Source organism: Bombina bombina, chromosome 4 (genome assembly GCF_027579735.1).
Source record: "Bombina bombina isolate aBomBom1 chromosome 4, aBomBom1.pri, whole genome shotgun sequence".
NCBI classification, from domain to species: domain Eukaryota; kingdom Metazoa; phylum Chordata; class Amphibia; order Anura; family Bombinatoridae; genus Bombina; species Bombina bombina.
The window spans coordinates 1009575736-1009589282 of NC_069502.1; positions in this window are offsets into that span (position 1 = coordinate 1009575736).

A 13547-nucleotide genomic window follows, 5' to 3' on the forward strand; every position below is an offset into this window, starting at 1 on the left:
AGGCCCGCGGGTGCGTCAAATGTTAGACTTTATTACGTCATTTTTGGCGCAAACTTTTTTGGCGCGGGAAATTACGTTTTTTGACGCAACTTCGTAATTTCCGGCATCATACGTGACGTCGAGACCTTTCACACGGCAGCGTCATTAGTGACGCAAGTGTGTCATTTCCGGTCATTTTTGGCGCCAAAAAAGTTTACTTTACGTTGTGCGTCATACTTGGCGCCAATTTTTTCTTCATTATTTCAATACCCCATTGTTGTTTGCCTCCTGCTTTCCTTTCTATCAAGAGGCCTATGCTTTTGCATTTTTTCCCATTCCTGAAACTGTCATTTAAGGAAATAGATAATTTTGCTTTATATGTTGTTTTTTTCTCTTACATTGAGCAAGATGTCCCAATCTGATCCTGCCTCTGAAGTTTCTGCTGGAACATTGCTGCCTGACATCGGTTCTACAAAAGCTAAGTGCATTTGTTGTAAAATTGTAGAAATTATTCCACCAAATGTCATTTGTAATAGTTGTCATGATAAACTTTTACATGCAGATAGTGTTTCTATCAGTAATAGTACATTGCCAGTTGCAGCTCCTTCAACTTCTAATGTGCATGATATACCTGTAAATTTTAAAGAATTTGTTTCTGAATCTATTATGAAGGCTTTGTCTGCATTTCCACCTTCTAATAAACGTAAAAGGTCTTTTAAAACTTTTCATTTAGCTGATGAAATTTCAAATGACCAACAACATAATAATTCATCCTCTTCTGATGAGGATCTATCTGAAACAGAAGATCCTTCCTCAGATATTGACACTGACAAATCTACTTATTTATTTAAAATAGAGTATATGCGTTCTTTATTAAAAGAAGTGTTAATTACTTTGGATATTGAGGTAACCAGTCCTATTGACGTTCAGTCTAATAAACGTTTAAATGCTGTTTTTAAACCTCCTGTGGTTTCCCCAGGTGTTTTTTCCCATTCCTGAAGCTATTTCTGATATGATTTATAGGGAATGGAATAAGCCAGGTACTTCCTTTATTCCTTCTTCAAGGTTTAAGAGATTGTATCCTTTACCAGCAAAATCTATAGAGTTTTGGGAAAAGATCCCCAAAGTTGATGGGGCTATTTCTACTCTTGCTAAACGTACCACTATTCCTATGAAAGATAGCACTTCCTTTAAGGATCCTTTAGATAGGAAGCTTGAATCTTATCTAAGGAAGGCCTATTTATATTCAGGTCATCTTCTCAGACCTGCTATTTCTTTGGGTGATGTTGCGGCTGCATCAACTTTTTGGTTGGAAAATTTAGCGCAACATGAATTGGATTCTGACATATCTAGCATTTTTCGCTTACTGCAACATGCTAATCATTTTATTTGTGATGCCATTTTTTGATATTATCAAAATTGATGTTAGATCTATGTCTTTAGCTGTATTAGCTAGAAGAGCTTTGTGGCTTAAATCTTGGAATGCTGATATGACATCTAAATCTAGATTACTATCTCTTTCTTTCCAAGGTAATAATTTATTTGGTTCTCAGTTGGATTCTATTATTTCAACTATCACTGGAGGAAAAGGAGTTTTTTTGCCTCAGGATAAAAAACCTAAGGGTAAATCTAAGGCTTCTAACCGTTTTCGTTCTTTTCGTCAGAATAAGGAACAAAAACTCAATCCTCCTCCCAAGGAATCTGCTTCCATTTGGAAGCCTTCCTCAAATTGGAATAAATCCAAGCCATTTAGGAAACCAAAGTCTGCCCCTAAGTCCGCATGAAGGTGCGGCCCTCATTCCAGCTCAGCTGGTAGGGGGCAGATTAAGGTTTTTCAAGGATTTCTGGATAAAATCTGTCCAAAATCATTGGATTCAGAGCATTGTCTCTCAAGGGTATCGAATAGGATTCAAAGTAAGACCTCCTGTGAGAAGATTTTTTATCTCACGCATCCCTGTAAATCACGTAAAAGCTCAGGCTTTTCTGAAGTGTGTTTCAGACCTGGAGTCTTCAGGGGTAATCATGCCAGTTCCTCCTCAGGAACAAGGTTTGGGGTTTTATTCAAACCTATTCATTGTACCAAAGAAAGAAAATTTGTTCAGACCAGTTTTGGATCTGAAAATTTTGAATCGTTATGTAAGAGTACCAACTTTCAAGATGGTGACTATAAGGATTATTCTGCCTTTTGTTCAGCAAGGACATTATATGTCCACAATAGACTTGCAGGATGCATACCTTCATATTCCGATTCATCCAGAACACTATCAGTTTCTGAGATTCTCTTTTCTAGACAAGCATTACCAATTTGTTGCTCTTCCATTTGGCCTAGCAACAGCTCCAAGAATATTTTCAAAGGTTCTGGGTGCCCTACTATCTGTAATCAGAGAACAGAGTATTGCGGTGTTTCCTTATTTGGATGATATCTTGGTACTAGCTCAGTCTTTACATACTGCAGAATCTCACACGAATCAACTAGTGTTGTTTCTTCGGAAACATGGTTGGAGGATCAATTTACCAAAAAGTTTCTTGATTCCTCAGACAAGGGTCACCTTTTTAGGCTTCCAGATAGATTCAGTGTCCATGACTCTGTCTCTAACAGACAAGAGACGTTTAAAATTGGTCGCAGCATGTCGGCTCCTTCAGTCTCAGTCATTCCCTTCAGTGGCTATGTGCATGGAAGTTTTAGGTCTCATGACTGCAGCATCGGACGCGATCCTTGGCCATCTTTATGTAGAGCAACAATTATTTTTTTCGGATCCTCAGAGAGTTCTTTGCCATGAGGTGCCATGTTGAACTTCCAGTGACCAGTATGAGAGAGTGTGAGAGCGATAACACCAAATTTAACACACCTGCTCCCCATTCACACCTGAGACCTTGTAACACTAACGAGTCACATGACACCGGGGAGGGAAAATGGCTTATTGGGCCCAATTTGGACATTTCCACTTAGGGGTGTACTCACTTTTGTTGCCAACAGACAAGAGACGTTTAAAATTGGTCGCAGCATGTCGGCTCCTTCAGTCTCAGTCATTCCCTTCAGTGGCTATGTGCATGGAAGTTTTAGGTCTCATGACTGCAGCATCGGACGCGATCCCCTTTGCTCATTTTCACATGAGACCTCTACAGCTATGTATGCTGAATCAATGGTGCAGGGATTATACAAAGATATCACAATGAATATCCTTGAATCCCAATGTACGACACTCTCTGACATGGTGGATAGATCACCATCGTTTGGTTCAAGGGGCTTCTTTTGTTCACCCAACCTGGACTGTGATCACAACAGATGTGAGTCTTTCAGGTTGGGGAGCTGTTTGTGGGTCTCTGACAGCACAAGGGGTTTGGAAATCTCAAGAGGCGAGATTACCAATAAATATTTTAGAACTCCATGCAATTCTCAGAGCTCTTCAGTTCTGGCCTCTACTAAAGAGAGAACCATTCATTTGTTTTCAGACAGACAATATCACAACTGTGGCTTATGTCAATCATCAGGGTGGGACTCACAGTCCCCAAGCTATGAAAGAAGTATCTCGGATACTTGCTTGGGCGGAATCCAGCTCCTGTCTAATCTCTGCGGTGCATATCCCAGGCGTAGACAATTGGGAGGCGGATTATCTCAGCCGCCAGACTTTACATCCAGGGGAGTGGTCTCTCCATCCAGATGTGTTTTCTCAGATTGTTCAGATGTGGGGGCTTCCAGAGATAGATCTCATGGCCTCTCATCTAAACAAGAAACTTCCCAGATACCTGTCCAGGGATGTTCAGGCGGAAGCAGTGGATGCACTGACACTTCCTTGGTGTTATCAACCTGCTTACATCTTCCCGCCTCTAGTTCTCCTTCCAAGAGTGATTTCGAAAATCATCATGGAACAGTCTTTTGTGTTGCTGGTGGCTCCAGCATGGCCACACAGGTTTTGGTATGCGGATCTGGTTTGGATGTCCAGTTGCCCGCCTTGGCCACTTCCGTTACGGCCGGACCTACTATCTCAAGGTCCGTTTTTCCATCAGGATCTCAAATCATTAAATTTGAAGGTATGGAAATTGAACGCTTAGTTCTAAGTCATAGAGGTTTCTCTGATTCAGTGATTAATTCTATGTTACAAGCTCGTAAATCTGTCTCTAGAAAGATTTATTATAGAGTTTGGAAGACTTACATTTCATGGTGTTTTTCTCATAAATTCTCCTGGCAATCTTTTAGAATTCCTAGAATTTTGCAGTTTCTTCAGGATGGTTTGGATAAGGTTTTGTCTGCAAGTTGCTTGAAAGGACAAATCTCCGCTCTTTCTGTTTTATTTCACAGAAAGATTGCTATACTTCCTGATATACACTGTTTTGTACAGGCTTTAGTTCGTATTAAGCCTGTCATTAAGTCAATTTCTCCTCCTTGGAGTCTTAATTTGGTTCTGAGGGCTTTACAGGCTCCTCCATTTGAACCTATGCATTCTTTGGACATTAAACTACTTTCTTGGAAAGTGTTGTTCCTTTTGGTTATCTCTTCTGCTAGAAGAGTTTCTGAGCTATCTGCTCTTTCTTGTGAGTCTTCTTTTCTGATTTTTCATCAGGATAAGGCAGTTTTGCAGACTTCTTTCAATTTTTACCTAAGGTTGTGAATTCTAACAACATTAGTAGAGAAATTGTTGTCCCTTCTTTATGTCCTAATCCTAAGAATTCTTTGGAGAGATCCTTACATTCTTTGGATGTGGTAAGAGCTTTGGAATATTATGTGGAAGCTACTAAAAATTTCAGAAAGACTTCTAGTCTATTTGTTTTATTTTCTGGTCCTAGGAAAGGTCAGAAAGCTTCTGCTATTTCCTTGGCTTCTTGGTTGAAACTTTTGATTCATCAAGCTTATTTGGAGTCGGGTCAAACCCCGCCTCAGAGAATTACAGCTCATTCTACTAGATCAGTCTCCACTTCATGGGCTTTTAAGAATGAAGCTTCAGTTGATCAGATTTGCAAAGCAGCCAGTTGGTCCTCTTTGCATACATTTACTAAATTCTACCATTTTGATGTATTTGCTTCTTCGGAAGCAGTTTTTGGTAGAAAAGTTCTTCAGGCAGCTGTTTCAGTTTGATTCTTCTGCTTTTTGATTTAAGTTTTTTTCTTTCAAAAGTGAAAATAAACTTATTTTTGGGTTGTGGATTATTTTCTCAGCGGAATATGGCTGTTTTTGTTTTATTCCCTCCCTCTCTAGTGACTCTTGAGTGGAAGACTCCACATCTAGGGTATTGATATCCCATATGTCACTAGCTCATGGACTCTTGCCAATTACATGAAAGAAAACATAATTTATGTAAGAATTTACCTGATAAATTCATTTCTTTCATATTGGCAAGAGTCCATGAGGCCCACCCTTTTTATGGTGGTTATGATTTTTTGTATAAAGCACAATTATTTCCAAATTTCCTTTGTTGATGCTTTCTACTCCTTTCTTTATCACCCCACTGCTTGGCTATTCATTAAACTGAATTGTGGGTGTGGTGAGGGGTGTATTTATAGGCATTTTGAGGTTTGGGAAACTTTGCCCCTCCTGGTAGGATTGTATATCCCATATGTCACTAGCTCATTGACTCTTGCCAATATGAAAGAAATTAATTTATCAGGTAAATTCTTACATAAATTATGTTTTTACATGTTTTCATCTACTTGACTGTAAAGGGCTCCAATGCTTTTATATATATAGCTCTATATATTTATACATATGTAATTATTTAAATACAAATAAATACATAAATACATATGTACACACATATAAACATATACTGTATGTGTATATATATATATATATATATATATATATATATATATATATATAAAAAAAAGCATACATACATTTACATATTTAAACATGTATATATGTATGTATATCTATGTTAAAGCCCTTTGTCTGCATTTTTTTAGCCCTTACAACATTTTTGTGCAGTATTTTTCTTAATATTTTTTATTAGTTTTATTATGAGTGTAACTGTACTTTGTATTCTATTTTTGATGTCATTTGTGACACTTTTTTGTTTCGCGAAACAGTTAACAAGAGCTCTGAGGACGTGCTACCCCGATGAGCATTGACTTAAATTGCGCTCAAATGATTGCATTCACTTTCAAATTGTAATATGAGCACTACACCCAATACGTGCAAACAGCTGCATTAAACACCTTTTCGCTCGTGCATAACTGTTAGCGCGCCACTCGTAATGTGGCCCAGTATAGGTAACTTTTTGTTCTGTTCTAATTTGTTTAGCATCTGTAGATTTTACATAATTGCCCACTGTGCTGCAGCTCAGTTTCAGGGTCTTGGCAATCCTTGGCCATCTTTATGTAGAGCAACAATTCTTTTTTTCAGATCCTCAGAGAGTTCTTTGCCATGAGGTGCCATGTTGAACTTCCAGTGACCAGTATGAGAGAGTGTGAGAGCGATAACACCAAATTTAACACACCTGCTCCCCATTCACACCTGAGACCTTGTAACACTAACGAGTCACATGACACCGGGGAGAGAAAATGGCTTATTGGGCCCAATTTGGACATTTCCACTTAGGGGTGTACTCACTTTTGTTGCCAACGGTTTAGATATTAATAGCTGTGTGTTGAGTTATTTTGAGGGGACAGCAAATTTACACTGTTATACAGGCTGTACACTCACTACTTTACATTGTAGCAAAGTGTAATTTCTTCAGTGTTGTCACATGAAAAGATATAATAAAATATTTACTAAAATGTAAGGGGTGTACTCACTTCTGTGAGATACTGTACATATACTAGTCTGTGGTTGGCTGATGTCTGTCACATGATTGAGGGGGCTAGAAAATAGGAGAAAAATTAAATTTGACAGAAAAAAAATCTATTGCTTATTTGAAATTCAGAGTAGGTGCTATTGCATTGTCTTTTTATTATGTACTTGCTCATTATGTAATTCTACTGTATTAAGTGGTCCTTTAAGCCATGTGTTTCTATTATTTAGTGACTCACTCTTAGGGCCCCATTCTTATTTATTATATTGTGAGTATGCAAGGTTCCTTGTCTGCCCACATTTGTGGGGAACAAGACAGCAACTGTTGCCAGAACATATGATTGCACAAGCAAACCCTTGTGCTGCCTTGCTTCTTAATCATCCTGGCTGAATGAAACCTGGATATTTTATCTTTGCCACCAGAGAGTATAGGAAGCAACAGTCCATAGACTACAACTTCTTAACTAGTACTTAGCGTAACTTCACTTGACCCTTCTGAGGAAGTGTAATGTGAAAGTGAACTGCTTTAGGGGGCACTTCTTATTTTATTATACTCCCTATGTGTTTGTGCAATAGTTTAACCATTTACTATTTTTTTTAATTACTTTGTATTTTTTATATTAATTTATTTTATTGGGAACCCTGTAAACCAGAGAAACAGGAACCCCATTGAAGGGGAAGAAATAGATGGAAGGGGTTTGTATACCCTGCTTATATAATTACCTACTACTATACCTCTATTGATATTGAAACACAGTGTAGTGGATTTAAAGGGACATGAAAACCAAAGTGCTTTTGCACAAGAATTTTGATGGATTGGAATAGTTTACTTTTAAAAAAAAAAATTGTTAAATGTCCTAAAATATTAAATCTTTTATAATCAAATTTGCTTCATTCACTTTGTTGAAGTTGTAGAAATGCATAAGCTGAAAACAATGTGAGCAGATGGCAAGAGGCATAAATGTGCAGCCACCAGTCAGCAGCTAGCTCCCAGTAGTGAATTGCTGCTCCTGAGCCTAACTATGAATGCTTATCAACAAAGGATACCAAGAGAATAAAGCAAATTAGATAACAGAAGCAAATGAGAATAGGTGTAACAAGAACAAAAAAAATATACTTCACTTTACGCCAGAACTTTTTTTTTTCTGCTAATTGATCCCTTTTTTTAAAAAACAATGGGCTCTTCCTTGTTCAATAAATGTAAATAATGTGTTAATCCAAGTTTCAAAGGAAATATGCACCCAAATAATTTATAGTCATCAGAACATTATTGTATTATTATAATTAAATGTGTGGAAGTTATAAAAATGTTAATTATACAATTACGTAACAGGATATCAAAGAGTTAATTGTACACACCATTATCTGCCTGTTATTTAAGTGGGGGGAAAACATGCATCCAAATACATAAAATAACAATCATCAAGAAGAGCTTGAGAAAAGACATTTTCCTAAATGGCTTTCACGTGGTTTACACAATACGAATGGAGGAAATCCAGCTATTTGCAAAACTATTGCATACAAAGCTAGTTTGAATTGATTAATTTAAATTTACTTCTAATGGATTCGAATTCCATTGAAAACAAAGTAATTAAAAATATCAAAGTTGATTTCACAATTTTTACACTGCAAATTTTAAAAGATTGGAATCCAAATTCTAAAATATTAAAAGAGAAGACTAGAAGTTTATTACTATGTGTTTAGTCTTTTATAGATAACTATTTTGCCATTTATTGATATCATAATAGATTTGAAACATATTCTAATCTTTTGTCAAATATTTTTTTTTATAAAATTTAAAGGTTACATGAACAGTATTACAACATAATAAAGGTACATGGTGAACAAAAGTGTCTTCACATTAATGCATAGATAGAAAAAATTCAGGTCCATACAGATAATATATTATGCATTCAAATATACTTGAGCTCTCTTATGCAGTCTCCTTTATTAGAGAATCCTTTCGAATATTTCCTCTATTGAATGAAGTATGTCTCAATATACTATCAGTCTATGGGCATTGCGCTGTAATTTGTTTTGCGCATCTGTGGTAGTGATGTCGCGAACTGTTCGCCGGAGAACAGTTCCCGGTGAACATAGCTTGTTCGCGTTCGCCGCTGCGGGCGAACATATGCGATGTTCAATCCGCCCCCTATGTGTCATCATTGAGGAAACTTTGACCCTGTATCTCACTGCCTTCTGACACATTTGAGCCAATCAGCAGCAGACACTCCCTCACAGACCCTCCCAGCTCCTTGGCAGCAGCCATTTTAGATTCATTACGATCTTGCTTTCTTAGTGAGAGGAGCTTAAGTGTTGCTGCTGCTGACATTATAGGGAAATAGATAGCTAGGCTAGTGTATTTAGTGTCCACTACAGTCCTGAAGGACTCATCTAATCTCTGCTGTAAGGACAGCACCCCAAAAAGCCCTTTTAGGGCTATAACTTCAGTCGTTTTTTTTTTATTATTATTTGTAATTTTATTTGCATTTGCCTGGCTTTCAGCCTGTGTGTGAGGCTCACATCATATACTGTGATTAGTGCCACCACTGATATCTGCTTAAGATTAGTGTAAATTTTAAAAAGAAACTTTTAAATCATTTTGCTAGTGTAATCTATTTTCATTTTCTCTCAGGCCTGTGTGTTTCTGGCTTACACAGCATACTGTGGTTAATTGCTGTCCTAGCAGCCACCACTCATATCTGCTTAACATTATTTTAAATTTTAAAAAAAAACTTTTAAATCACTTTGCTAGTGTAATCTAATTTCATTTTCTATCAGGCCTGTGTCTTTCTGGCTTACACAGCATACTGTGGTTAATTGCTGTCCTAGCATCCACCACTCATATCTGCTTAACATTATTTTAAATTTTAAAAAAAACTTTTAAATCATTTTGCTAGTGTAATCTAATTTCCTTTTCTATCAGGCCTGTGTGTTTCTGGCTTACAAAGCATACTGTGGTTAATTGCTGGCCTAGCAGCCACCATTCATATCTGCTTAACATTATTTTAAATTAAAAAAAAACTTTTAAATAATTTTGCTAGTGTAATCTAATTTCATTTTCTATCAGGCCTGTGTGTTTCTGTCTTACACAGCATACTGTGGTTAATTGCTGTCCTAGCAGCCACCACTCCTATCTGCTTAACATTATTTTAAATTTTAAAAAAAACCTTTTAAATCATTTTGCTAGTGTAATCTAATTTCATTTTCTATCAGGCCTGTGTGTTTCTGGCTTACACAGCATACTGTGGTTAATTGCTGTCCTAGCAGCCACCACTCATATCTGCTTAATATTATTTTAAATTTAAAAAAAACTTTTAAATCATTTTGCAAGTGTAATCTAATTTCATTTTCTATCAGGCCTGTGTGTTTCTGGCTTACACAGCATACTGTGGTTAATTGATGTCCTAGCATCCACCACTCATATCTGCTTAACATTATTTTAAATTAAAAAAAAAACTTTTAAATCATTTTGCTAGTGTAATCTAATTTCCTCTTCTATCAGGCCTGTGTGTTTCTGGCTTACAGAGCATACTGTGGTTAATTGCTGGCCTAGCAGCCACCATTCATATCTGCTTAACATTATTTTAAATTTTAAAAAAAAACTTTTAAATCATTTTGCTAGTGTAATCTAATTTCATTTTCTATCAGGCCTGTGTGTTTCTGGCTTACACAGCATACTGTGGTTAATTGCTGTCCTAGCAGCCACCACTCATATCTGCTTAACATTATTTTAAATAAAAAAAAATAACTTTTAAATAATTTTGCTAGTGTAATCTAATTTCATTGTCTATCAGGCCTGTGTGTTTCTGGCTTACACAGCATACTGTTGTTAATTGCTGTGCTAGCAGCCACCACTCATATCTGCTTAACATTATTTTAAGTTTAAAAAAAAAACTTTTAAATCATTTTGCTAGTGTAATCTAATTTCATTTTCCATCAGGCCTGTGTGTCAGGCCCACATCATATAGTGTGATTAATAGCTCTTTTTTCCACCACTTATATCTGGTGTAACATTAGTGTAAATTTTTAAAAAAATATATTTTTTACATCAGTCCTCTTCTAGTGTTATTTAATATTAGTTGCCAGGCAAGCCTGGCTGCCATTAGTGCCAGCCTGTGTGTCAGGCTGCCAGCATATACTGTGCCTACTTCCATCCTCAGTGCCAGTCCACCACTCCTATCTGGTGTAACATTAGTTTAAATTTTGTAAAAAAAAAAACTTTTACATCAGTCTTCTAGTGTTATTTAATTTTAGTTTCCAGGCCAGCCTGCCACTAGTTCCAGCCTGTGTGTCAGGCTGCCAGAACATACTGTGCCTACTTCTATCCTGAGTGCCATCACTCCTATCTGTTGTAACATTAGTGTAACTTTTTTAAAAACAAACTGTTACATCAGTCTGCTATTGTTATTTAATTGCAGTTGCCTGTCTGCCAGCGTGTGTGCCAGGCCCATTTTCCAATTAGTGGCACAAATCATATTTGTTATAACAGTAGTGTAAATATTTAAAATAAAAACTTTTTGACTGTGAATCATCAGTCTGCTAGTGAAATTGAATTGCAGTTGCCTGCCTCCCAGCTCGTGTGCCAGGCCCACTTGCCAACTAGTGCCACCAATCATATTTGTTATAACAGTAGTGTAAATATTTTAAAAAAATATTTTTTGACTGTGAAAGATCAGTCTGCTAGTGTAATCTAATTGCAGTTTCCTGCCTGCCAGCATGTGTGCCAGGCCCACTAGCCAACTAGTGCCACTAATCATATTTGTTGTAACAGAATTGAAAATATTTTAAATCAAAACTTTTTTGACTGTGAATCATCATTCTGCTAGTGCCATTGAATTGCAGTTGCCTGCCTGCCAGTGTGTGTGCCAGGCCCACTTGCCAACTAGTTACACCAATCATATTTGTTCTAACAGTAGTGTAAATATTTAAAATAAAAAATTCTTAGACTGTGAATCATCAGTCTGCTAGGGCAATTGAATTGCAGTTTCCTGCCTGCCAGCATGTGTGCCAGGTCCACTAGCCAACTAGTGCCACCAATCATATTTGTTGTAACAGTATTGAAAATATTTTAAATCAAAACTTTTTTGACTGTGAATCATCAGTCTGCTAGTGCCATTGAATTGTAGTTGCCTGACTGCCAGCGTGTGTGCCAGGCCTACTTGCCAACTAGTGCCACCAATCATATTTGTTCTAACAGTATTGTAAATATTTAAAATAAAAAATTCTTAGACTGTGAATCATCAGTCTGCTAGTGCATTTGAATTGCAGTCTGCATGTCTTGTTGTTTTATTTAGTCCGGCTAATCATGCAGGCCATATAGACCTCCCACCATTAGGGGTTGTAACAGGTATTAAACTAATAAGAACAGTACTACTGAAATAAACCTAGTTACCATGGTTCCAAGAGCGCAGGTTTTATTGTTGTACTTTGTTAGGCTAATCATGATGGCCATATAGACCTCCCCTGAGAGGTCTGGAAGTAACAGGGATGAAAGTGCTAAGAATAGTACTACTTTACACAACCTAGTTAGCCATGGGTCCCAGTCCAAGACTGCATGTCTTGTTGTTTTATTTGGTACGGCTAATCATGCAGGCCATATAGACCTCCCACCATTAGGGGTTGTAACAGGTATTAAACTAATAAGAACAGTACTACTGAAATAAACCTAGTTAACATGGTTCCAAGAGCGCAGGTTTTATTGTTGTACTTTGTTAGGCTAATCATGATGGCCATGTAGACCTCCCTTGAGAGGTGGGAGTAACAGGGATGAAAGTGCTAAGAATAGTACTACTTTACACAACCTAGTTAGCCATGGGTCCCAGTCCAAGACCGCATGTCTTGTTGTTTTATTTGGTCCGGCTAATCATGCAGGCCATATACACCTCCCACCATTAAGGGTTGTAACAGGTATTAAACTAATAAGAACAGTACTAGTTAACACAACCTAGTTACCATGGGTCCCAGACCGCATGTCTTGTGGTTATATTTGGTGAGGGTAAACAGGCAGGCCATATAGACCTCCCCCGATAGGGGGAGTAACAGGGATGAAAGTGCTAAGAATAGTACTACTTAACACAACCTAGTTACCATGGGTCCCAGACCGCATGTTTTGTTGTTATACTTTGTCAGGGTAATCATGCAGGCCATATAGACCTTCCCCGATAGGGGGAGTAAGAGGGATTAAACTGCTAAGAAAAGTACTACTTAACACAACCTAGTTACCATGGGTCCCAGACCGCGTGTCTTGTTGTTATACTTTGTCAGGGTAATCATGCAGGCCATATAGACCTTCCCCGATAGGGGGAGTAAGAGGGATTAAACTGCTAAGAAAAGTACTACTTAACACAACCTAGTTGCCATGGGTCCCAGACCGCATGTTTTATTATTATACTTTTTCAGGGTAATTATATATCTATCAAATCTATCTATTTATCTTCTATCAATTCTATCTAACTATCAATCTATGTATATCTATCTATCAAATCTATCTATCTCGTGGCCGGACTGTTTTGAGACAGCCACTTGTGTTTAGGCCAAATTTGAAGTAGGAGGACAGACCAATCATCTTCTCCATTCTCCCCGTTCCAAAAATGCAGGCCATATAGACCTCCCCCGATAGGGGGAGGAACAGGTAGTAGTAAACTGCTAAGAATAGTACTACTTAACACACCACGGGTCCCAGACCGCATGTCTTATTGTTATACTCTGTCAGGGAAATTATATATCTTTCAAATCTATCTATTTATCTATCAAATCTATCTAACTATCAATCGTATCTATCAAATGTATATTGCATCTATTGATCGATGTAATTCGTATCTATAAAATGTATATTGCA